Source organism: Plectropomus leopardus, chromosome 15 (genome assembly GCF_026936395.1).
Source record: "Plectropomus leopardus strain MGB_pleo_1.0 chromosome 15, ASM2693639v1, whole genome shotgun sequence".
Taxonomy (NCBI): Eukaryota; Metazoa; Chordata; class Actinopteri; order Perciformes; family Serranidae; genus Plectropomus; species Plectropomus leopardus.
In genome coordinates, this window is record NC_142190.1 from 14,713,941 (window position 1) to 14,740,576 (window position 26,636).

Below are 26,636 nucleotides of genomic sequence, written 5' to 3' on the forward strand. Positions count from 1 at the left end.
CAAGCCCAAAATAAACCATTCTGTGAGGTTTGAAGAGTATATGTTTAGTAATTGAGCAGACTAATTACACATGATTCCTATGTCTTTAGTACAAAGATGCTTTAGCTACTGTGGATATTGGTTTCAAAACATCAGGGTCAGATGGTTTAGCATGCTTGAGTTTATTCAATCTGGTGAATCTAATACTTTTCAAACTTTTATCACATATGTGGGCCAGATAAAGATGTGAGAAACAATGATATTTACTTTGTCAATCAGCCCCTTGTAACTGTAGTGCTTTGTACAAATGTTTCAGTAAACAGTTTAATTGATTGGACTTCATCTGCCCATATATAGCACAGCTCTGACAGGTATTTAAAGACTTGAAAGTTTCTCAATGAGAATCATATTATCATCTTGTGCAAAACTGAACCACACACCAGTTATTTTCTCTGTGTTACAGCAGATTGCACTTGTCAAAATGCAAAAACCTAATGAAATGCAGCTGCTCAACAGTTTGTAGACAACACACTAATTGACAGGGATAGAAGTAGTATTATTAGTGACATAATATGGGCAGGTATTTCAAGTTTGCCTGATGATGACAGAACAAAATTGGAAGTACAACAGTTATACTATTGACAGTTTAATTTTCTTGTCGTACAGGGTTAGGTTTGTCCAGCATGTGCAAGCTATCACTGCCAGCTGATGTTAATTCATTAAACTCACTTATTGTGTCTATTCAGTGCCACTGACAATTAATTAGCCCTGAATCTATTTGCTTGGCAGTTGTGTTGAAGAGGGAAACTCTGTGTTGTCACATTAACCTGTTCTTCAACGGTTTGCAATTCATAGGTCAATAGGTGTTTCTCCATTTCTAAAAAGTGAACTTTTGTATATAAGTTTACTTTTCCCGGCAGGTTTTCTCCACAGCTGAAGGACAGCTCATCATATCTGCCTGAAATGTACACATACGTAAAATATGATCATGATTCATTTAGAGGTCGCTGATAGGACAAACTGTCATTCAGTAAGCAAGAATATGCATGGTTTATTTTGCATGGGCAAGTGTCTTGCACAAGTAACAATATGAAAATTTGATTCCTTGTTTGTGTGTGAATTTGGTGGATTTGTGATAAGATTGTCCTTTAACTTATGTTAGTGCTAAATTAGTGTTGAATTTAGGTTATTTTGTAGGTCTCAGGGGTGTATTTGTGGTTAGCGTTGTACAGTTGGGGCCTTTTGCTGCGATTCACTGATTTGGATGAGGAACTCACTAATACATAAATTCTCCAACTTCTAGCTAGCTAGCACGGTTGAGATTTTAAAATCTAAACATCTGTAAACATCAAGGAAAAGATGGAAAAGAATAGACACCAGCTGAACTAGCATTATGATAGCCATCGTACAGGCACTGGAAAACAAACTGGATGACCTCTGTGCCGCATCAGTTTCCAACAGGATATCAGGAACTGTATTATCCTTTGATTCACTGAAACCAGGGGACTCTTTCTCTACATGCCGATCTGAAAAGGCAGAGGACTCTAGTGAGAGAAGTAAACGAGTACAACAGATGCATCCACCATGCAACAACAGGGAAATATCCCTGTTAGAGATGGGAGAAAAGCAAAGAATCTGTGCTGACAAGATAAAAAAGCGAGTGAAGAGTACTAGTGTGCCAGGACAGCACAGTGCAAGGACAGATTGAATCTGTCACGAGCCGAGGTGACCAGGCAGGGAAGAGCCTGAGGATACGGCTGTGGCAATGTGCCCTAAGAGCTTAGTCATGAAATCACACTGACTGTGTGCATTATTAACCTTGAACAGTGACAGCGGGTTCTGCGTCTCAAGTTTCCCTCTTCACTCAGTGGTCTAGACCAGTTGGCAGACATCAGCAGCAGAAAAAAAATGAACAACAAGGAAAACATGGGAGACTGCCTCAGTACACCATTTGCTGCCCTGTCAACTGTACTGGCCTTTGGATGAACACATTGTACAATCTAATGGTTCCCAGAGGAAACTGACATGCTCCCCGGAGGTTCACATTTGTGGATTAGAGTGAAATATTTCCACAGCTGTTGGAGGGATTGTCATGAAATTGTCATTTTGTCCAATGCTTAAGTTTATGACTAAATATCTGCAAAACGAATGACATTCCCATCAGCCCCATCTATATTTGCATTTGCAAAATATGCAGGTGATTTGTGTTTGAATTTTCAGTTGAAAATTATGGACATGGAAGGATTCAAACAGGACTGATGTGTTTCATTTGTATTGGAAAGTTGGAATTTCAGAGTCCCCAGTTACCAGATATTTCAACTGAAACACTTGCTGAAGTTGGTTTTCAAAGTCAGAGGAGCCTGACCAACCCCAATTTTAAAATGCCATATGGCTGTAGTTAAAGCTGTAGTAATAAACTGGTGATGCTAACGTCTTGGTTTTCCAACTTGCAAATAAGGCTAATGAGAGTAACATCAATGTTGCTTTATTATGGCCAATGGCAGATTCTAGCAGTGAAAACAATGTGTGTTGTGGATATCTGAAGGGGAAAAGAGCCTAGACTCCCTCTGATGGCAGCACAAATAACAACAAAAAATGTTATTGCAATCCTGACCAAGGTGTCTGTATTTTTACAGAATGTGTATATCTGTTTTTGCTTGTTTTGAACAATCAGCCCATCTGTCACTTCTCTCCAAGCCCAGAGAGAAAATGGGAAAGCTTGCATGAACAGAAAAAGCCCAAACTGCGCTTATTGGTTTATTGATATGAAGACAGACAGTCAAAAGTGCTTGATGAGAGAGAAAAAAAGACAATGTACCTCAACAGAACGGGAGTAGTCAGATCAAAATGCATTGAGTTGACTACAAAGGAGCGTCTGCTGTGTTTACTACACCTTTTCTTCAGAATTGACCTCTGTGATTTAATTAGAACAAAGACAATCCATGTCGTCCGACCGGCCTTGTAATTACAAGGGCTTATGATCCTGGAAGCTTTCCAGAGAGAGGATGTGTCAGCTTATATGGGTTTGTATACAGCAGTCAATAACTCATCAGCAATAACGGAGCACAAATACAAACAGGCAGTCATCTGTGAACAGAAGCACAGCTGCACATTCTTTCACAGCGACACACAAAGCATACCTCCAAATACAATTACACGCTGTCTCCCACACACAAAGCTTGATGCACATGGCCACGTGCAATCCTCAAACAAACACACAGTTACTATATGTACACAGAAAACACACAAACGTGCAGACAGGAGCGAGATTTGAAATCGCAGAATTCAGCAAATGTTTGATGGCACATAATAGAGGAGCCAAAACAACCAGTGGCCACATGATCCAAGAAAACTGACTGATCCTCAAAGGAGTTCACCAAGTAAATCCAAACATTGCCAAATGTGTGTCTGCAAAGTTTACCTGGAGTTCACAACTCTCTTAGCTAGCATCCCACTACTCTTAAAAACTGAAAGAGTGACTTCAGCAACAGAATACACACAATGCTACTCAAAAAAGCCCAAAAATGCACAAATGTTTGCCTTTTTGTCAGATACATTTATAAATACATTTCCAGAATCTACATAAAACACAAATAAATTTCAAATGCAACAGCTGAAATAAAGGTTCCATTAAATTTCTTGGAACTATTCTAACCATATCTTTGAAAATGACTCACTTTACTGCCTGAGTGCATATTAAATCTGTTACATTTGTAGATGAAAAAGATGCAACACTTCTTCACTTTCTACACATTTTTCTCACCTTCTTTACCAGCTTTTCAATATGCCCCTTTCTATCAAGATCAGATATCTCACAAACGCTGACATTTCCTGTTTCAAAGATGCAATGCTTCACACCCTGTAGTTCCATCTGTGTTTTTTGTAAGAACATCAGGAGTGAAAACAGCTGATAAATGTTCTTGGCAAATGTTAAAATTCCCTGATAAAGGTAAATCTTTGCCATTATTAGTCTCTCAAAGTGTGAGAACTTGCTGCTTTTCTCCATTTTAAATAATTCTGCTGTGTATCTTTATGTGTCAAGTATTGGTCAAACAACAATTTGAAGATTTCACTCTCAGCTCTGAAAAAGAGCTTTCACAAAATAGTAAAAAACATTTTTCACTATTGTCTGACATTTTATAGACTGAACAACTGCTTAAATGATCAGATAAGTAATCAACAGATTGGTTAATAATAAAAATAATCCTTAGTTTCAACCAGGACTGTTACAATATACCAGTATTGACAATACTGTGATATTTAAAAATGAAATATTGATTTGTAAATATTCTGGCACCTCTTAAATCATCTCCATTTATGTACTGGCTTTGTCTCCCTTCCAACCTACCTTCAACTGTAGTTTAGATGTGCATAATGCATTTTACAAAAAAGAGACAAAATGCTCAATAAACAAAATTATGGATGAATTTGGCTAAAAATTATAAATCATATTGCAATAATGTTGTTATTGAGAAGTCTTTTGTCTGCAATAATCAGGTGGTGAATGTGTGATTGCATGCCAGCCCTATTGCAGCCCCGATCAGCACATATCTTGAAGCTGCTATGAGGATATTAAGGAATATAACTTAAGACATAAGACATGTTATTGTCATTATGCGCTTTTGGCAGAAATGTTTACATGTCAGCCTTCAAAGACTGGATATTTAAAAATGTAATTAAAAAAATACCACGGCATAATGCAGTAAAATTAAAATTGCTGATGTTCTTGGCTTGATTCAAAGTGGTTTAAACATATCTTTCATCTGAGGCAAACTATCTGCTGACTGAAATGCTCTCTGATCTGCACCCTTTTGCAGAAACAGCTAAACCATCCTCATACATCTCCTTGTCCTTTTTGACAACAGAAAAGCCAGAACGGGACACAGTCATTCCTCATTGCTGCTCCTGAACGGAGAACGCATTGACAGAGTCCTACACTGCAAGTTTGATGTGGGTAAAGGCTTCTATTATGGAGCGAAAACAGTAAGAAATCAAATTCTAATGGAGTAAAACCCACCACATTGAAATATGTTACAGAACAAAATGTTACCTGTTATCATAACTGGGGGGCGTATTTTTTATGGTCTATCATTGAATATTTCACAAGTCATATATTTAAGAGGAAGGAACAAAGCATAACACAAATTACTATTTTTGGATCTTAATGGACCTTTGTCACTTTTTGTGTGACTGCTTGTCAGTATTATAACACATCTGTTAATCTATCACTTTCATTGATTAGCCTACTGACACTCAGCTGAAGTGTTCATCATTAGGGTCTTCAGAGGGTTTCACAGTAATTCATGTGCCATGACATAATGATGAATGCATGTAAATTTACATTTAACACCGTAAACAATTAGTTGACCTTTTACAACAAGTTTAACAATAGAATGAGCCCTGAACCTAAATTACAGACATTAGAGGAAGCCACTCTTAGGGAGTGCAAGCGGCACAAAAGTCAGCATACTATCATCATCATCTATCTTCACAGATTTATGAAAAATGCTTTAGAGAACTGTCTGTTAAACAGAAAAAAATGTGCAAAAGCATTTAAGCAGCCAAGATGTTTGTCTCAGAGTGAAAGCGAATTAATTAAACACTGAATGTATTCATTCTGGGTGAAAGTAAAGAAAGTTGCTGCCTAAGAACACCACAGCAAGGTGATAATCGTTGACCTGCACTAGTGCATCTCTAGTCTTGAGACCACTCAAACCACTTTCTACTGCATATCCCATTCACAAATTCAAACACCCATTCACACACTGGTGGCCGAGGCTACCGTACCATGCCACCTGCTATTCCACTGAATACACCCACACACTGATGGAACAGCTATGAGGAGCAATTTGGGGCTCTGTATCTTTCCCAAGGCTACTTTGACATAGGGGAGCTGGGGATGGAGCCACCAATTAGCGGACAACCCACTCTTCCTCCCACGCTATAGCTGCCTATCATCCGTACCAGAATTCAAGTAATATAGTGTATGCCTGCGAAGGATTTAAAGAAATAATGCCACTCCAAAACATTTCTTTCCCCAAATTTGTTATTTTCCTAGCCATGCAAGGTTTAGGGTTTTGTTATATTTTTTTTTCTGTAAAATGTTAGTCTATGTATTGTTTTACTTTTCTTCCCTTGTTAGTGTTCATTTTCACTCCTTAAGTAGAGGGAAGATTCGTTTGTATTATTCTGTGGCTTCTTGACCTCTTGACGCATTTGTTTTTTACTTTTTGGATTTTATGTAGTTTTATGTGTGTGTATATACAATAAATTAAGAATAACTTTAATGTATTTTATATTTATTGTATTTATCACACAGAGCTGATAAGAAATCATCATAAATCGTTACTTGTTTGTGTGTTTGTTTGTTTGTTTAACTAGTTAATTAGTTATTTAATCAGTTAGTTAGTTAGTAATTAGCAGCAATTTTGCATAAATTAGCTTTAAGACTTTCTGACTGTGGCACTCAACACTTCTGAACATAGGTCACAAACAACTGATCTTTTTTTTTAAAGGTAAAATACACTGGGCACTGTAGTGTCTCACAAACATTACTAAAACAGGAGTCAATATTGCATTTGTTGGTGATTGATACACATCTGCTATAAAAGTATTTATTTCAACAGGAAGTGTTGGCATACATGTCACCAAGTCCAAAGATGCGCCTCACTGGTGTGTTTCTAATATCTTTTGGACAACAACTACATGAAATAATATTATCATACATGATGTCATTTTCATAAAACCTAAAAATGTTCTTAAAGTATCTCTATGGAAACTGTTGAAAAGTTAGAGATGCTCAGTTAAAGATCTTAGAATTCCTGACCTTTAAACAAAGATCACCATATTAAATCCATTTTTCTCAGCTAAGGAAAAATTTTATCTCACAGCATGACACCAACCCACTTATTTCCTTCTCCTCTGATATCTTCAAACCCATATATATAGCTGGAAAATCATTCCATAAAACCACCTCTCACAACAAAGAGTAAATACAGGTGTCATCTGCCTTGTCTGGGGGGTGAGTGATGAATGCAGGTCTGCGCCTGTTATCTGATTTCCTTCCTCTGATGGCTTCTTTGGGCCTTGAACAGGTTTTTATTGAATGACACATGTTGAGACGGCATCACAACAATCCCTGCCAACACTTAAAGTGTTGTCAATACAAGCTAATGCAATTTTATCAAAAGGCAAAGATGATGGGGAAGAAACAATTCACCACACATCAGAGATGAAGTTGTAAATATTGTAAAACACAAACAGAGACAAAGATGGATGTAACAATGGAAGTATGTTGTCTTCACAACCACAGATTACATTAAGATATAACTTACGAAAATGTGGCCCTGTCAAAAGTCAAGATACATAAGCTTTTTACTATCACAAAATTATTATTTTGTGTAAGCAAATCACAAAATTACAAAAATTTATAGTTTAACTATGTTCATGTAGAACCCATAAATCACTTGATGTCCCTTTAATTTTCACTTTTCACTTTACACTTGGTGGCAACTGTTGATATCAAAAGGCCACATGGCAACGCAACCAAGAAGCCTTAAAAAGAAATTGCTTCTGAATTCTGAATACATCTTAAATAGTGTTGTGGGGCACGTTCTACGCAGATGTAGAATAAATAGAATAAATAAGCCCGTATTTCATGCCTTAGCCTATACATAAAATGTACTGTTCTCAAACAGAACTACATCAGCAAATGTGGAAATAGTCACTTCAGGGTTCTTTTAATGTCCTAATGGCAGGCATTAATGACACTGGAATTAGCTGTGCCGCAGCACATACTAAAATCTCACATGAATGTTTTGTTGTTAGCAAACGAACTGTAACATTTTTAGCACAGCATATTAAGTTAAGAGACTCTCAATGGGCTGGCAGGGCTAATGTGACAGATTTATAATTAAATATATTTTTGATTAAAGGCCAAAAACACAGAAGGTAATAAGTGACATGAATTATTTTACGTGTCAATTAATGCTCCTCTGCAGGCATCAGATTTGAAATTCGGTTATGCCTAGCATGGAGGAATAAAAAAAGAAAAAAGAATGACCATCACAATTAATCACAAGCCAAAGAGACATGCTTAACTGGTCTAAGGAATCAAAAAGATTCTTTAATTTTCTGTTGATCAATTATTTGATCAAAAGCATTGCTTCAACACTACTTGGAGACATAAGCTATGCTGATGCTGCCAGAGCCTGAAGGTGTGATATTTTCCTCTATGAAAACATCCTATTTTATTGGCAACACATATGCACAAACATAATTATATGTATCACATACACATAACACATCCATTACACACGGGTTATGGATTCAGTGATTAATGAGTCACAAAGCTGAAGACTGACTTGTTTCCTCTCACAAACACTGCTAATTACAATCAGCCTGCAACAATAACTAAAGAGAAAAAAGTGATTCTTAATCTCAATGGGACCAAACTGGTTAAATAAAGGTTAAATAAATAAAAAGCATAAATAAACTATTATACTACAGGGTAAAAATAAATGACACATTTCTCGAGTAAGGCAAATTATGTCTTAAAGAGTCAAAGACATGCACATCAATAAAAGGGACTGGTTGGGATGGTTTTCTTTTCTGTTACAAGATTCCTGGGAGGCCTTGAGGGCAGATCCTTTGGATTAACACATCAGAGGTTTAAAGTAGCTTGTCTTCCTCATTGTTATCACCCGGCAACCTCACAAGCTCGACCTTAATTGGCATACTGCTGTAACAGACAGAACTTCCACTGTATAATTTTAGATACCAATCCAAAACTCACAGGTCTCTTGAGGCGTGCACAGCACAGAGCTACTTCCTCCATGCATTTTAAGTGTGCGTCGTGAGCAGGCGAAAAACCCCAAATCTGAGCACATTTTCTGGGTCGGTTTTATTTTCTAAATAAAGGCATCTGGTGAAATCTGTCAGCAGCGGCATGATTGAGAAATCTGCGAGGGACCATCCATGGTCTGTGTCCAAATCCCCTGCACTTCCCCAAAACTCAAAATCCTTCATCCCCTCCAATGGAGCCGTGCAAACTGACAGGTTTCTCTCTTCCTATGTCACGTTATCTTACTCCAACCTCCTTTTTTGTTTCAATGTCTTTGTCTTTGTTTGTGACCCTTTCTCTAGTTTTTGTATCAGTCTGCCATTCAATCTATGTTTTTCATATTTCGTCTTTATGTCTTCCGCACTCTATTCCTTGTTCTCTTGAGGCGGCATAGCTGTATGGCCAAGCGAGCATAGATCTTGAGAGGGTGTCGAGAGGGTGAAGGAGGGAAGGGGCTGATCTAAACTCACAGGCAGACAGCATGCCTCACTTGGTGCCAGGGTCTTGCTGTGTGCCAGACTTTCCGTGTGTGTGTCTGTGTGTGTGAGGGTGTGTGAGTGCGTGTGTGCGTGCGTGTGTGCGTGCATGCACCTTGGCATTTGCTCTAAGCCGCAGGGTAAAGTCTGCCTCTGTGCAGACCTCTGCATGGGTCTCTTTAGTGGTTCTCAACCTTTTTTTTTGGCAGGTGAGCCCACACTGATGTCAAGAAATTGCAATGCTTAAATTCTAATGATGTGACTGTACATTAATACTTTATGGGACATATTCTATTTCTTAGCCAGCTGCTGTTGCTCTTGTTCACTAATTTTAATAATAACAGCGATTATTCATTCAGCACATTTACAAAGTGCCTTACATCACACAAGAGAGACTACATTACAAATGAAAACCTAAAATAAAAAGCAACACAAGAGATAAAACCCACAAAAGAGACAGAGATTGATGTAACTGTGTCAGTGCAACTATGTATCATCTTCACAAGCACAGATATTTTTGGATATATTTTACAAAAGGTGGCAAAACTGCTGTGTTCCTGTTTAAGGGGGAAATGTCAGCTTTTTACTGCCGCAAAGCACAAAATGACAAGAACTGATGGTGTATCTCATGATCATGTAGAGTCCATAAATCACTTGATGTCCCTTCAAATGGAAAATTAGAGGGCTGTCCCCTGGGTGTCAAAGATTCAAATCCTCAGCTGGAGACCCCTCATTCAAATGACATTCTTCAAGTCAAGCAGTCTTTGCTTGACTTGACTTTGCAGTTCATGGAACAGCAGTTTGAGCCTGGCTCCAAAACAGAGTACATGCACAATATACAATGCAACCTTTATAGTGTATAGAGTCAGTGGAGGTCCAGGGCTTAGCCCAAATATCTTTGATTTAGTCTGGGTTTTTCCAGTACCAAAGTCAGATAAAGTTACTCATGAATGCCTTATTGATGTCTTGGACTGCAGTTTTCTGACATGCTCTTTTCTTATCTTGAGGTGCTGGCTTATCTTTGCTAGCAAATTATTCAATCACAGATGCCTCAAGAATTAGGGAGATTTTTTTTTAAAGTGAGAGAAATCTCCACATATGGAGAACCTAAGCAGTAACACTCAATTGATTTTTGGTTTGTGAGTAAGGCTGTTTAGCTTTATATCTGCCCCGTCACACTCTACTTCACCGTTCTCTTATAGTCTCAGTTTCTCCCTCATTACTCCTCCACTCTACTCTCTCTCGCACTTGTACTCACACACTCATCCACAAGTACAAACACACTCCACAGGAGCCAAGGTCAATACACTCTCACAGATGTGCAACTGTAGATGGTGGGTGATGTGAAAAACCACATAAATTGAGGTTACTGGTATAAAAATCAACAACGCTGCAGCGGTTAATCTTTGCTTTGATCTTACATAGAGCTCCATCTTGCTGCTCTGTTTTTTGAGTCCCAGATGCTTATTATAGAGAAGATTGCAGTCTGTGAGATTAGAGCTAACGGAATTGAGAAAATTGAATGAAATCTCTACAGGCTTCATAAGTTTATTCCCTCCCTACTGTGCATGAAAACACTTCCAGTATCACGAAAATCAGTGTTTCCTGGAATGGGCAGGTTATCTTCAAAATTCAATCACTTACTGATTACTGGTGGTTATTACTGCATATTGTGTTAACAAATAAATTTCTTTCATCTGTAGTAAAAATGTAATCTACGAGTTGCTGTTATTACTATACAGAGCGTGAAGTTAATGCATTTGTTTGAACAAAAACAACTAACATTAGCAGAAATTACTTAAAGGAATGTAAAATCTATAGTGCTTCATCCTGTGAATTTTGAGCACTGGCACCAAATTGCATATTATTATTTTGATGTTTTGGGTTTTTTTTGAGTATCTAATCTAATGACTTTACACAAAAGGTGCAACACTACTTTCTGTAAGCAATGTCATTGTAGTGTCTAATCTTTTTTTCTCCTACTGTGAATTTAATTTTTTTTTGTGAATTATCTCACATAGCTGTGTGATATCACAAGTAATATTTAGCACTGCCACATAAAATCATCTTGCTCCTAAACTAGAGCAGAAACATCTTCAGCAGCTTGCCTTCCAGTATGGCATGGCTCATTACTCTCTGTATAGCAGAGTCTTCCTGCACACAGTCAACAAAGGCATGATCTATCTGTGGCCTTTTAAGAGGAAATGTCAAATCAGCACGCAGGATAAGGTCAGGACGAGAGCAGTTGATGAGGCATCACTTCACACAGCAAAAAATACCACAAAAAACAAGTGCACCTGCCAGTTCACTACACCGCACCAAAATGTCCATCGTCAGTCATTTAGTCTGGTATTGATTCTTCAAATTGTTTTTTGAGACAGGAGATGATAGCTGGGAACATTATAAATCACTCCGCTAGTATCAAAGAAATGTCACTGAGGAAGTTCCTGAAAAACATGGTGACTGCATGAGGAAAAAGCTAAATGATTTGATATCAGTGGGCCAGATAAAAAAATGATACTTATGAGTAAATAATAATTTAAATTTAGGGACAAGTAAGATGAACAATGAAAAGAACAGCCTCTATCATTTAACTGGCAATAAAAATGATATATTAATGGCTAAAGTAATTTTTTAAAGCCAACTTTCACTTTAAATTAGGACAATGTACCTTGAATTTCTAAACATCCCACACCTTTATATTTTTCTCCTTTTTTGTGTGTTTTCTGCTCTAAATTTGTTTTGGTTTTTTGGGGGGTTTTTTTTGGCTAATCGTCCCTATAGCTGCCTTCTTATATTCACTACTGTACTGTTAATTTTGCAATTAACATTAAAATTAGCACTAATCCCCACCAGACGCTAATTTTGTTTGATTGTATTTCAACACCTTAGTCAAGCTCCTGCTGTGCTCATTTCATAGTAAAGGAGGAATTTATTTACACTATTAGCTGTCTTTCTTTCAGAGGTCCAGATGTGATGGCAAATGATCAGGCTGTCAGAGCTCAAAGCAGCAGGTAGTCCTGTAACCTCAGCACAGCAATAAAGTGTTGTAAATGCTTTACCATGAAGACAATGCACCATCTTCAGAACTGAAAAAAAAATACAATTTGTAAGTAAAGTATCTATGTACTTGCACTTTACTTACAGATTTTAAAGTTTGCGGATGTTGTACTAGATAGGAATGCACATGTGGTATTATATCAGTTCTTTTCAGCATGCTTTGCATGTCTACACCAAACCCCACAGCATCATGTTTCCATTTATTCTTTTATGTTGACCTGAATAAAGTCTCACACTTCAGTCTGAAAGAGAGAGGGAAAAAAAGAATAAGCAACAGCCCCTCTTCAACAGTCTTTCATTTATCATAAGGAGCCTTGAAGGGAAATATATATTACAGACAGAGAGAGAAAGGAAGCTGCTGTTGGTCCAGCAGCCGAGCTAAACCTCATTCAATCATACCAATGTCTGTGTTTTTTCCTCTCTCCCTCACTTTCACTGCTTCTCTCTCCATCTTCCCGCCTGCATATATTCTGTCTGTCGCACCTTCTCTTTCTCCATCTGTCTCTCCCTTTCTGTGTGGCTTCCCTTTCAGATAAATCCAAATTACAGAAAAAAAGCTTGGTGAGGTCCAACAGCCTGGAGTTGTGGGGCTTTCTCCTGAATTATGCTATTTGTTTTTCTCAATCTTAAAGGCCTGCTGGGTCTGCTTTCAACATTTTCACACATGTCCTGCAAAGGGAAGAAGAGAGACGGATAAAAAGGAGGAGCTGGTGATGGAGTGAGGGGAAGATGGGGGGTGTAGTGTGTGTGTGTCATTGTGTTTCTATACTTATTAGGACCAAATGTGCTCAAAAACTGGGATCAAGGAGTTAAATCCTTGAAAGGCGAAGTCTTGGCCAACTCGCACTTCTTAAAAGGACAAGGTTAGGAGTAGAATTTGGGTTAAAATTTCAAAGTGGAATAATACCATGTAGCTCCATTTACTGTAGGCTTTAATAGTGGTTAGGCCAACATACAGAGTGCCCCTCGGCCATGGCTCAACTTTTAAACACAATCCCATTTTTGCAGGAATACATTTTAAGGTTTGGAAAATAACCACAGCTCTGATTCAGCGAACTCAAAATGCTGAAAGTTCACTTAAGCCAAAATACAGAGACCAGCCATGCTTTAGTTTTACAAGGAGGGTTTGATTATTAAAGAATAAAAAAAGTAAAATATATCCTTTAAGGTTATGGATTGTAGTGCTGGGTATCATTTAATGCTTGTGTTTTGGAGCCTTTTTACACTGCGTATAAACATGTATCTTGAGTAATTAGATCACAAGTGGACAGCTCTGTACTTTTCTCTTCTAACCTGACATTAAAATGCTTTTCTACATGCGTGATCATTTGTGAAGTCTGACATCAACAAAACTCATTTTTCATTACAAAAAAACCCAAAATAATCTTCTCAAACATTAAATGCTATCTGAACACAAGCAAAAAAATATATATATAACCAAAATACTGCATTGGTATTATTGGATCATTAAATAAATGACAAACTATCTGATAAAAGAATGTTCAGCTGGATATGGAAAAAATGTGCTGTATCTTTTGCTCTGTTTTGATGCATGTGTGTGTTTATAACGGACAGATTGGCCACCTGGAGAACAAGTTGTTTTTCTGGTTGACTGACCTGTAGTGTGGCAGTGAGCCAAGAGAGGGTTATTAAAGGGTATGACAACACTTTTTTTTTAAAGAGCATAATTAACATTAATGGTGTTGAATTATTTATTCACTATCGTCAGCAGAAAAACTTACCAGCCTAGAAATGCATCCAAACTCACTATAAGTTCATGTCTCTGCTATTGCCAATAATTGTTTGTCTCTTGTAATCCATCTAACTTTGATTTAACTTTGGCTGAAAAAAAATCTGCTTTGTATTAATAAACCTCGTACTGAAACCTTTAAAGAAGTAGTACATGTAGATGGTAAGATAATAAGAGAAGCCTTAATTGATCCCCATAGGGAAAATCTGGTTGTTGTAGCGGCAAGGACAGAAATAAACAGATAAAGTTAAACAGAACCTATACAAGAGAGATATTACAAAAGTAACAGTGGTGTGGTGTGACTAGAAGCAGTGGAAGTGCAAAAGCGTATATTGTATTTGAGTTATAGACTGAGACTATAACTTCTGAGTTAAATCCATAAATTGATTCTAACATTTCTTATGTAGTTTGTACAGTATTTTCTTCTGTTTGTTAAAACTGTATACTTAGACTAATGGTCTATAGCCACACTAGTGACCAACTTAAAAACTTTGTATGGACAAAAAAATAAATAAGTAAATGAATGAATCATCAACTATTCATATTGAGTAGCCAAATCTGAGTCAACGAACAAAGTTCTGAGTTGCAAACAGCCCTGGTATCCATGTCTCAATACAACAACAAAAAAATACAATAATGCACAACTTACAGTATCATATATAAATGTTTGTTAGTGCATATGCTTGTGTTCTTTTATGCTCTGTATGTGTGTGTGTGTGTGTGTGTGTGTGTGTGTGTGTGTGTGTGTGCACATGCATGTGCATTCTCCACTCCGCATGCAGCACTACCACCCTGACTCACAGCCAGACACGTATTTCATGGCTTGATGGTTTCTCTGTGTGATGCTGAGGCCTGATAGCTTATCTGTGGAATCCTCCTCACTTGCCTGGAGTTTAGTTCAATAAAATGTGGGAAAGAACAGCCATTGACAAAGAAACCCCAGCGAGGGGAGAAGATCAGATACAGGGGTCTGATACACGGCTCGGGTTGGGGAGCTCGGGTCAAAGCAGGACAGAAAAGAGGCAAGTGAGAGATAACCATGGCAGCCACCATCATGTACTTGGTATAGAGATCATACATCTTCTCTCTGCTTGCACAATACAGATCGACTTTCCTTATCCCCGTTAACATTGCAATATCTTTTTTAAATCTGAGGCTACTAAAAAAAAGAGAATATATTTGATCATGATCATCCCTCATTTTCCAAATCCCACTCCTCCATGTGTAGCTACAGTTAGTGCACACCATATATTTACTTCTGACCCCCAGTAGTGACATTCTCCAGCTGAACACCAGTTACACACCATGCAGTGTTAAAAAACAAACAGAGGAGCAGCAGGAGAGTAAACAGCGGCCAGCAGTTTCAGTGAAGTTCTTTGCAGAGTGTGTGTAAACAAACACAATCAGTCAAGTCGATGAGTGCACATTGAGCACATGTCGCTATTTCAGTGATATCTGACAGATGGATCCGTATTCCAAACACTGGCTATCAGGTGAAAGTTGACAATGTAGTCTATTTGCTGCAATTTTTAAGGAAATAGACATTAATGGTTAATTTGATTAGAATTATTTTTCCTTATGGACTTCAGGTGTTGAATGCTTCTTTGCAAAAAGTGAATGTCTTTGGTAGCAGATCATGTCTGCTTTTATACTATAATAACACTGCATCAAGTTCATATCCAATCCGTCTATTCTAGTGCTGTAACTGTACCTGAACCCACTTGATTTAGTTTATCAAGTATGTAAGAAACTTATTAGTTGAGATTCAACAATTCAGCTGCTTCACTTTGTCTGTAAATACTTATCCATGAGTATATGTGACATATTCACTATATTCTAAGAGTGATTTGGTAAAACTTTAAATATCCACTGCCCCTTTGATGCATAGGTTAGTAAAAAGTTAAATTTCGACTAACGTATTTCAAAATTATTTGGGTATTTTCCCAAATTGTCATATATACTCTATTAAATTGTTACCGTCACAGAGAAACAGTTAAATCTCAACAAATAAACTGTTAAATTTTACATATACTCCATAACCATGTAGTGAGACTATTCTAATAAAGTATAATTTGCTATTTAGTGTGACTGGCAGTTAATTGTCAGTGTAACTACAAACTATTTTTAATTTTAGCAAAATTTATTTTACCATTGTTTCTGTACTCTGAGCCCACTTTGACAACATTTAGTCATAAGTATTGATTATTGCTATTTATTAACAAACATTTAGAGAAGATCGTACATGATGTATTTTAGGAAAACTGTGTAATCATGCCCGGTGTATTTCTTTTTTGGTATTTGTTTTTTTCTTAAGTTAACTTCTTTTTTGGTTTAAGAATAAGTGGAAGCACTTTTTGCAATATACTGTAGCATTTTTTGCTTGCAACTTTTTTATTATTATTATTATAACTCGTTATAATTTTGCATCACATGAATACTGTCAATTAAATTCTTTTAAAAAAAGAAGTATGAACTACTTTTTCTTGTGTAGCTTTAGTAAACCAAAATAGATTTCTCCTGAGAGTAGGTTCACTGTAATTCAGCTTCTTCCAGTGTGAAGTAATTAGAGGGCTATGCACTCAAAGTAGCTTCCCCAACACTGAAAAACTTTTTTATAAAATTATACTGCCAAATAACAAAGGGATTGAAAAAATAATAATCAGATGGCCTGTATATGGAAGTGTACCGGGGTTTTTTGTCTAAATTTGTCTAAATTGATGAATGTTTGTGACAGAATTAAAAAAGAAGAAGTTCAGTAAAGACAAGGGTGTTGGAGGAATAGCATGGACAAATAGAACAATGCTTCAGGCATTTTTTTGCAACTACTAAACTCTGGACATATATATTTTGTCACACTACCTAGGGACAAGAACAGGGAGAGTAAGAAAGATCGTGCAGGCAAAGATGAAGACAAAAGAAGGAAAAGCAGGTATAGTGAAGGACAAACAAGCTTTGGTTTTGAACTTTGTGTCTACATATGAGGGTTGGATGGTGTTAAAGAGCGGGAAAAACAGTGGTAAATTTAGTGCTGCTCATAAGGGTTGTCAGGTCAGTTTTATCCGTGCACACACACGCACACTCTCACTCTCTCTCTCTCTCTCACTCACACACACACACACACACACACACACACACACAACTACTGCAGAATCAAACTCTGCAGCAACATAAATAACATACACAAGCATTAAGTCAATATCTCTGCTTCTGCTGGTTGTCTCCCCCATACTGACACACACATGCACGCACACGCACACACACACACACACACACACACACACACACAAACAGAGAGATGCTTAAAACCCCAGCCAACTTCTCAGGGTGGCATTGTTCAAATACACAGCTGCCCGAGCTCTGATTAATTCATTACAGGGCCAGGCACAGTATACTGCATGTGTGTGTATATTATTTTGTATGGAGCCGAGGAGAGGGACAAAGACAGAAACAGTAGGGAGGGAGGGAGCGAAGAGAGAGAGAATGAGAGAACGATGGCAACAAAGAGGAAAGAGCAGGGAAAGAGAGAGAGCATGCAGAGATAAAAAAAAAAAAAGACTTAGAGGGGTACAGAAAAACAGAGAACGAGCAAGACAGAGAGAGAGGGCATGTCGGGTTCGGATTATTAGTGCTCCCTAGTGGTCAGCTGGCGGATTTATTCATATGATTTATTACATCGTGCCTGCTCTGGGATTTTGTGTTTGTTCCCACTCACATTCTTCTCATATTGTATTTATCACGTGTGACTTTGAAATTGCCACTGCCATCGACTTTGAGCCTCTTAAGCAGGCTTGACATATACTTTCACCCCTCCGCCACCGTCACCACACCCACAAACTCTAAACACCCACCCACCACCAGCAGCTCCCCTCAAGCCAACCCACACATACAAACGACCCGACAATGAATTCTAAGAGGCAGACTAATAAAGGCAATTGTGTTGATGTATGTAGCTCTTAGACAGGGTTACTGTGTGCCAATGGACAATGTTTTGCTGAGTTCCATCCCCATTGTTCAATTTGAAACAGAGTTAGGAAAATACCCCATTTATCGTCCGTCAAACAACGGCCTAGTGTTTCTATATAAATGTTAATGCTCACTCCCCGAGCACACAGTTTAGTCCGTGGGGGGTTCTCTGAATATAAGGATAAAGGAGCCGCAGCCAGCGGAAGAAAAACTACAAGGCAGCTTAAAAACAAGAAAGTAATCCAGCTTTTTGCTAAAATGTCATATTGGATTAATAAAGGCCTAACATGGTCATTTTGGAGTTTTATTTTGTCAAGTTGTGGGACTACGGGGGTGAACAAGAGGATTGGCAAAGTGGCTTTGCGTACTCTGTTCAATAAAAAGTTTATATTTACATGAATACCGAACTATTGGTTGGACAAAAGACAACACGTGGACATTTGATGACATAATCTCTGCTCCAGGAAAATGTGGTGGGCATTTTTTACTATTTTTTAATGTTTTACGGACACAATCATTAATCTATAGGAAACACAACAGAAAGAAAACAACAATAAAAAAACAACTGTTAGCAGCAACCCTAATATGGACAATCACACAAATAGAAGCAAACACGTACACAAAAACATAAAAACACAAAAGAAACTGATGCCCAAAGACATCTCACATGTGAAAAATGACTTTGACCACGCTTATGGTTCTAGTCAGTCATAAGCAAGGTAGCTTTGTTTAGGACAAAAGTATGCAAAACTATACACAGTATACAGGTCTGTGGACAACTATGAGGGGTTTTGGTATGAATGTGGACAACAAGAGTCGACTGGTAAACTAAAGTTTCTACACCAACCCAAAAAATCATGAGGTTGTCATCATCTGTTCTTTAACCCTTTGAAAGCTGAGCAAATTGTCTTGATTTCTTTCAAAAACATATATTTTTGTAACATAATTTTAAATATATAATTAGAATAAATATATATGTAGTTCTCTTAACTTTTTTTCCTTTTTAGTCAGTTGTCTAATAATTTTATCCCTCTTTCTCAGGTCATTTTTCTTGTCACTTTCACTTATGTTTTGCAGTTTACAGTGCCCTAATTTAAGCTGCAAGCAGCGATGAACGGGCCCTTGCACCTCCGCACCTGTCTGTGTGTGTGAGAGAAAGAGGCAGAGCTGTAGCTGTGACAGGTGTGAAAAAGGAAAGCAGCCATGTCTGTAAAAGGTTCAAATAAGGTGATAATATAGGTATATTGAAAAATCAGTCAGGCTCTAGCAGAAATGGCAAAAATTTCGGCAAACCGTTCGGTGCCAGGCCCTAACTAGAATGACGGTCTCAACAGTCTAACTACTGTTTACTGTCCGGTCAATCTCAGACCCAATCAGCTATCACTCTGATGGTATTTCAGATAATCCCAAAACATATGTGCATTTTAATGCAGATCAAATGAAAAAAAGGGAGTAAAAGTCTACAGACTCTCCCCTAGAGGGTAACCTGTGCCACTTACTCACCTGCCTCCCCGAACACCTGAGTTTTTGCTTTGGCGACTGCCTCGGCTGCAGCCCTTCAGGCCAACCAGTGCAGTCTAGGAAAACATCTCTCTGTTGGGTTTCCACCAGCAGGTGTGTAGGTTGCTGTCTGACGCCTGACAGTTTCCCACACCCAACCAGTGTCTACCCACAGTACCGAAAAACAAAGTATTTGTTTTTGTATGCGAGGCTGCTGCAAAGACAGGCACCTGTGACATTCGGACCATAGCTTTTAGCAGCCGCTTCCACAATGGAGGTACTGAACATGGGCCACTTGGATTCCATGTCCACATCCTCCCCCGGGATCGATTCCTCCTGATATAGCCCCTCAGGAGGAATCGATGATGCCAGTGGTCAGCACGCCCAGGGCACCCTCCCCTTCATGCTGCCCGGCTGCCCAGCCCTGATTCCGACCCTGCAGGCCACTGGCCCACCAGGTGGTGACAGCATGTTACTTATTTGGGGTAAGCCCGACTGGGCCCTATGGCTCTTCAGCTAATCCTTAAACATACTGCAGAAGTAGAGAAGAATCTTTCAACCTACCGTTGAAGCTGACGCTGCAGATGTAATTGAGCAGTTTCCTCCCTCCTGTCAGGTCCATCTCGAGGCAGATGCTGGAGTTTTTGGGACACAGGTTCCTCTGCATGTTGTGGAGAGCGTGGGTCATGGTGCACACAATGTCAGTCACAAACTGGGACTTCCCCTCCTGCTCGTACTGGGAATCGATGCCGATACGCTCCTGACCTGAGAGACACACAGAGAGAGGACAGACAGAGGTATTATTTACAGGCAAAATTCACTTTTCCTCATTCCTATGGAGCTAGAACAGCGACAGCAAGTTTTGATATTGAAAATAAACACCCCTCAACCCTCAACGCCCATGACAAAATTGTGTACTGAAACAAAAGACGGCAGTGTGCTCAAGTGTGTACAATATAAAACTGTGCCTTACATGACAATACGATGTCTAAAACTAATATATACATTTTAAATATAAAAAATATAAATGTAGAAATATTGTGTGTATCGAATATTTTTTCTCAGCAAGCACATAGCAAAACAGAACCGATGCAAAAAAAAATAAAATCACCAAATCAAAAAGCTGCATATTTAGTCAACACAAAACAACATAACATTGGGGCAAAAATCAAGTTGATTCACCCAGCGTTTTCCCCAATATCTAATATGGCCCCCATTTTAAAAAGTTTGGGCACCCCTGTCAGAGACTGAAACAGGAAGAAACAGCTCATATCAGCTTAATTCTGTCCAGAAACAGGTACCTGCTGATATGAAAAATAGACTCTAGAAGCAACGTCATTAACCCTTAGGGACCACTTAAATATCACACACACTTATATTGCTCTGAGCACAAAATGACACCACAATGAAGTTAGTTTTAGGTTGGATATTCGACAGACATTCGCTCCCGATCCAGCAACGTCGCTTTAAACGGCTGTTGGCAGTACAGGGCGGCAAGCTCTCCTCCACAACGCAGAGTTTTCACTCAAATTACTTTGACACAAGGTCTATGTTATTTTCAATATTTTGACAGATTTTTTGTAGATCATCCTGCTGAAAACCACAATCAAGTAATTAAAAAAAAAGAGAGCTGTTTGTGTTTCAGCTCTGCAATGCAAACTGATCAAAACTATAAAGCATTATGTGTAGGATATTACAAATTCAAAAAATTCTGAAAACATTTAAGGTGAGAAATAGCCAGTAACAGAATCTTGATTTATATTTTATCTGTTCTGCTTAGTTTTAGGGTTCATATACATTTTTACCAATGAATATTTACCAATTTCCAGGACTTGCCCATGACTTGACCATGTCCATGAGAAGCAACTCTTTAAGCCCATACACTCTCTGAAACAACCACAAACACTCCTTATTGTTTTTTTTCTTTAACTTGCTTTATAGTACATACTTTTATTTTATTTTTTTGGTTAATTAATTAATTAGCAATTAATTAAAAATATGAATTAATTAATCAATACCAAAATACGAAACTATAACTAATAATGCAAAATTATGACTCATGAATTGGTATAAAGATGAAGTGGAGTAATGGGACTCAACCTCAGCTATTAGGAACAATAAGTTTACATGGAAAATTAGAGTTTAAAAACCTTGGAGCACCACCCATTAAAATAGAAAGGTTGATAGCCCATTTTACCTTATAAATTAATCTAGTCTCATAATTAGAAGTTTGCTACAGAGTTTTTTTTCCAGGTGTACAGGGACCTGACATTATGCACACACACATCACAAGATCACGTCTTTATAAATGAAAGTTTTATTAAACTACTCATTACACATCAAAACTACTAAAACTACAAATCCATGAGTTTAAGAATCAGTAGGGATAAATGATGAAACAGTGAATACAGCAAAGACACAAAGTGAATAAAATGACTAAATGAACAACAAACTTATAAATGAAGCAACAATAAAAATGAGGGGATGAAAACCAGGGAGGAACTGAATTAGATGTGACATCTGGACTTGATCAGGTGTGCTGAAATAGTGCAAGATGATCAAGCAGATGAAAAGTTAAGATAAATAAATGGCAATGTCGAGCATCGATCAACAGCAGAGAGGCAACCTATCCTATAAAACATTGAGGGAAAAGATAAAGAAGAGGCCTGATCACAGAATAACCCATAACTGTATTAATGGGAGATCCTAACCGAGGTCTAACACTTCCTATGTGTCCATATCATTTAAGAGCATCAGCCCCATAACAGCACAGGAAAAATCGTTTCACCTTCCTCAGAAGTCTCGATGCAAGGGAAGCGGTTCACTCTGGAAAGTTGCCGTGTGACCTTTGTGAGGACACTGGGCGGGCAGCTCGGTTACACCCGTGCGGTTCCGGTGGCTGGCCTTGGTTGGTTTGAACATTGCAAACTCTGCTTGAGTTTGATTCGTCCATCTCTCTCTCCATGAACAGCTGGATCATCTTCTGACACCTCATGTGGCTGAGATGAGATCACGATAACAGCTTATCAGGCTTCTTCTCATTTGAAGTCTCTCTTTGTCTCACAGTCTCTCTCGTGCAAAGTCCTCTGGTTCTAAATCATCATTTAAAACACGTGTAGCACGGGCTGTTTCCAAAGTTCTCTCTTTCAAGGTAGATAAACAGCAGCTCACAGCATCACAGGGCTACAGCACAAGCAGGCATCCGCCCTCCTCCTTTGAGGAGGGGGGTGAGAGGCAAAAGCCCAAAGTCCAAAAGCGCAAAACCCAAAAAGCCAAAAAACCCCTTCGACTTCACTGGGGTTATAACTTCTATGAAAAAAAGGGGTGTGGTGCTTGACCGTCAAAGTGGGAAAAATACACTCCTGCCTTCTATCACTTCTACTATTTTAACTGTCTAGATCTAATATTTTCCTTAAGTGCTGAAAAAGGTCATTACGGGCCTTCAAATCTTCAATATTTGAGACCATGACGCTCTCCTCTGCTGATCAATACCAAACACTTCCAATCCAAATAATTATTTGGCAGATCATTAACGAAGTAAAACAGTATTAACCACATTTAACAAACATAACAAATATGTGTGAAAATATGTAAGTGTAATACCACAGTGTCAAAACACTGATATAATTAAAGGTTGTTAACGATCCTATTTGAGTAAAGGTATACAAGTACTTAATCAAAATATAACAAGTATGAACGTACTTAATATGACCAAAGGTCTATCAAAGAAAACTTATAATTAGAAAATCACAAGTTGCATGATTACAAAACAATATAGCATCTGTACACAACAGTGTAAAGGAAGGACAATTAACATACAGATAGAGGAGATGCATACCAAAATGCAAGTCTGTACTAAGAGTCTTTCCATTCAGTGTGTAGCACGCTGCTGGCAGGGGGTTACGAAAGGTCACACCCCTCCACAAACACACAGGCACAGCTTGTGTTTGTGAGCCTCAAAATCAGCAGGTAAGCAAAGTTCCAGTTCTGTAGGTATGAGACCTCCACACAACATTTCAAAGTACGTTTTACTTTGAATACAAAAATCAATCATGTGGTCCTCTCTTACAGTCTGGAGATGTGCGGGTATGTCACGTGTTGGTTGTGCAACAAAGACATAAACTGTCCGTTTCTATGATGTCGAGATCTCCTGATGTCTCCTTGAGTCTTTGCAGGAGCTCAGTTGACAGTTCCTTGCCCCAAATGAGTCTTAAGTTAACTCAAACTGTCGGTCGGGCAATAAAATCTGTTGTAATTTAGTTCTGCTTACAAGAGTCGTAAGTTCAACAAGGCATTTAGGTCCATTAGCCGACCCCGAGGTTCATCTAAGGAATCTCCAAAAGAAGTTTCAGTTTTGGGTAGGCATTGGAATATCTTCTCATCAAGCCTTGTCCTCATCATCCACTACAAGGATTAAAACTGAATATGTAAATATAACTTAGGGACTGTTTATTATTATTGAGGGGGGAGGCATGAAAAAGTCTTGTTTTAAGAACTGAGGAGGGACTTAGGATTTTTATTTTGGCTTACAACTTTCAATGTCTGTATTTTTGATTTATTTTACATTTTCTTGTCTATTTTAAAAGAAATCATTTTTCAATTTTTTTCCCAAGGATTTTGCCATTTTTTTTCTCTTACTTTTCTAGTCAATTTTTGGTAATATTTAAGGAAAACATTTTGGAGATTTTATTTTTTTATTAAAAAAAGAAATCTGGGGTAGGTGCTCAGGCTCTCCTAATCATTCCTTCAATTTTAATAGGGGTGCTCAGCACTAATCATTTTAGCAATTTCAAGACGGCCTTTGCTTCACAGGCCGAGAAAAAAAAACAACCTTCTGCATAAAAGCCAGTACCGTGAGGATGTGCTTTTGTCGTCCATCATCTGAACATTGTAGTTTGATCACAGCAGATCCTTATCAATAACACCAGCCATCGCATGACCACAGAGCCGAGGAGAGGTGAAGTCGTCTTTTCCTACGTCCTGATGAAGTCTCCCTCACATCTTTCCTTGACCTTGTGATGTTTTCTGTGGAGAAGAAGGAAAAGTGGAAAGCTAGTAAAAGTCTTGAGACTCCCCTAGAGGATAGATAGATAGATTCTATCTAGATTCTTTGTTGTCTGTCTCTAAAAAAAACACCGAAATTCATCGTTAAAACAAATGAATTTCTGTAACCTGTGCAATTTACTGCTTTTTATTCAAGGCCAGGTCATGGGGACAACAGGCGGAGCAGAGCACTCCAGACATCCCTCTCCCCAGCAACACTTTCCTCCTTCATGGCCCCCCAAACACCCGAGTTTTTGCTTTGGCGACTGCCTTAGCTGCAGCCCAGCAGGCCAACCAGTGCAGTCCAGGAAAACACCTCTGTTGGGTTTCCACCAGCAGGTGTGTAGGTTACTGTCTGACGTCTGACAGCTTCCCGCACCCCACTGGTGTCTACCCGCAGTACCTAAAACAAAGTATTTGTTTTGGTATGTGAGGCTGCTTGCAAAAACAGGCACCCGCGACCTTCGGACCATAGCTTTTAGCAGCCGCTTCCACAATGGAGGTACTGAACACAGACCACTTGGATTCTATGTCCACATCCTCCCCGGGATGCATAGGATATAGCCCCTCAGGAGGAATCGATGATGCCAGGGGTCAGCACACCCAGGGCACCCTCCCCTTCATGCTGCCCGGCTGCCCAGCCCTGATTCCGACCCTGCGGGCCACTGGCCCACCGGGTGGTGACAGCATGTTACTTATTTGGGGTAAGCCCGACTGGGCCCTATGGCCCTTCAGCTAATCCTTAAACATACTGAGGAAGTAGAGAAGCATCTTTCAACCTACCGTTGAAGCTGACGCTGCAGATGTAATTGAGCAGTTTCCTCCCTCCTGTCAGGTCCATCTTGGGGCAGATGCTGGAGTTTTTGGGACACAGGTCCCTCTGCATGTTGTGGAGAGTGTGGGCCATGGAGCACACCACATCAATCACAAACTGGACTTTCCCCTCCTGCTCGTACTGGGAATCGATACCGATACGCTCCTGACCTGAGAGACACACACAGAGAGGACAGAGGTATTATTTACAGGCAAAATTCACTTTTCCTCATTCCTATGGAGATCCCCCAACCCCCCAGACAAAATGGTGACAAAAAGTTGATACTGAAGAAGGAGTGGAAATAAACTGTCATACAAAAAAATTAATAAATAAATAATAGTGACATGAAGATTGTCATCAACTTTTGGAAAACCTTCCACCCTCCCCGGCTCTGAGGGCTCACTTGTTGAGACGGTAAGGTGCTACAACTACCCAAGAACAGAGACTGACACCCTAAACTTTTACTGCTAATAAAGTTTAATTATAACTTCAGTAAACAAGTATCTAAACAACCGGCGGCCATGTGTTTACCGAAACAAAAGAGGGCATGCGCTCTAAGAGTTTTACATGAAGAATTTAGAGCTTGGTCAGAAGTTTGATATGGGGCAGTCTTGTAATTCTAACATGATGTTTGTGCTTTTTGTTTCTCAGACACTTTTCTTTTAGAAAAATATCACCAACTCCCAAAAAACTTCACAAACTGTCAACGGTTCAACAAATTTTCCTGCTCAGTTCATAGAACACATCATGCTTCATCAGAATCGACAGGTCATGCATTCACACATTAGACTGTAATTTCTTTCTTTATTTTTTTCCAGTATTTTGCTCATATTGTGAAGAATGTTTGATATCAAAGTGATGGTCAACATGCTGTGGAAATAGTTTTTATCTTCAACTTTAGAGCATGTACAGTAAGAGCTACGTGACGTCTTTTTAACCATATTTTGCACATGGAGAAAATACATGCTGTTTCCACTAGGTGAACTGTCACAATAAATGTTGCTGCAAATTACTGACACATTCCATGCAGTGATAAAAAAAAAGCTGCTTTGCATGTAGGATATTTAAAAATAATTACAGCAGTGAAGTTAGTTGTAGGTTGAATATTCGAGAGACATTCGCTCCCGATCCAGCAGCATTGCTTTAAACGGCTGTTCGGAGTACAGGGTGGCAAGCTCTCCTCCGCAATACAGGGTTTTCACTCAGGGA

General features: G+C 38.7%; 1 long non-coding RNA gene across 1 annotated transcript in view; it reads right to left on the minus strand.

Annotated features, from left to right (window-relative positions):
- LOC148187251 (uncharacterized) overlaps positions 1–25,591 on the minus strand; it is a 31,231-nt gene extending 5,640 nt beyond the window's left edge. The window contains exons 1-3 of the long non-coding RNA XR_015779016.1: positions 25,397–25,591; positions 24,423–24,595; positions 20,135–20,335 (exon numbers count right to left, since the gene is read on the minus strand). This is a non-coding gene — a long non-coding RNA (uncharacterized LOC148187251). The remainder of the gene's footprint in view (positions 1–20,134; positions 20,336–24,422; positions 24,596–25,396) is intronic.
- Between the last annotated feature and the right edge of the window lie 1,045 nt (positions 25,592–26,636).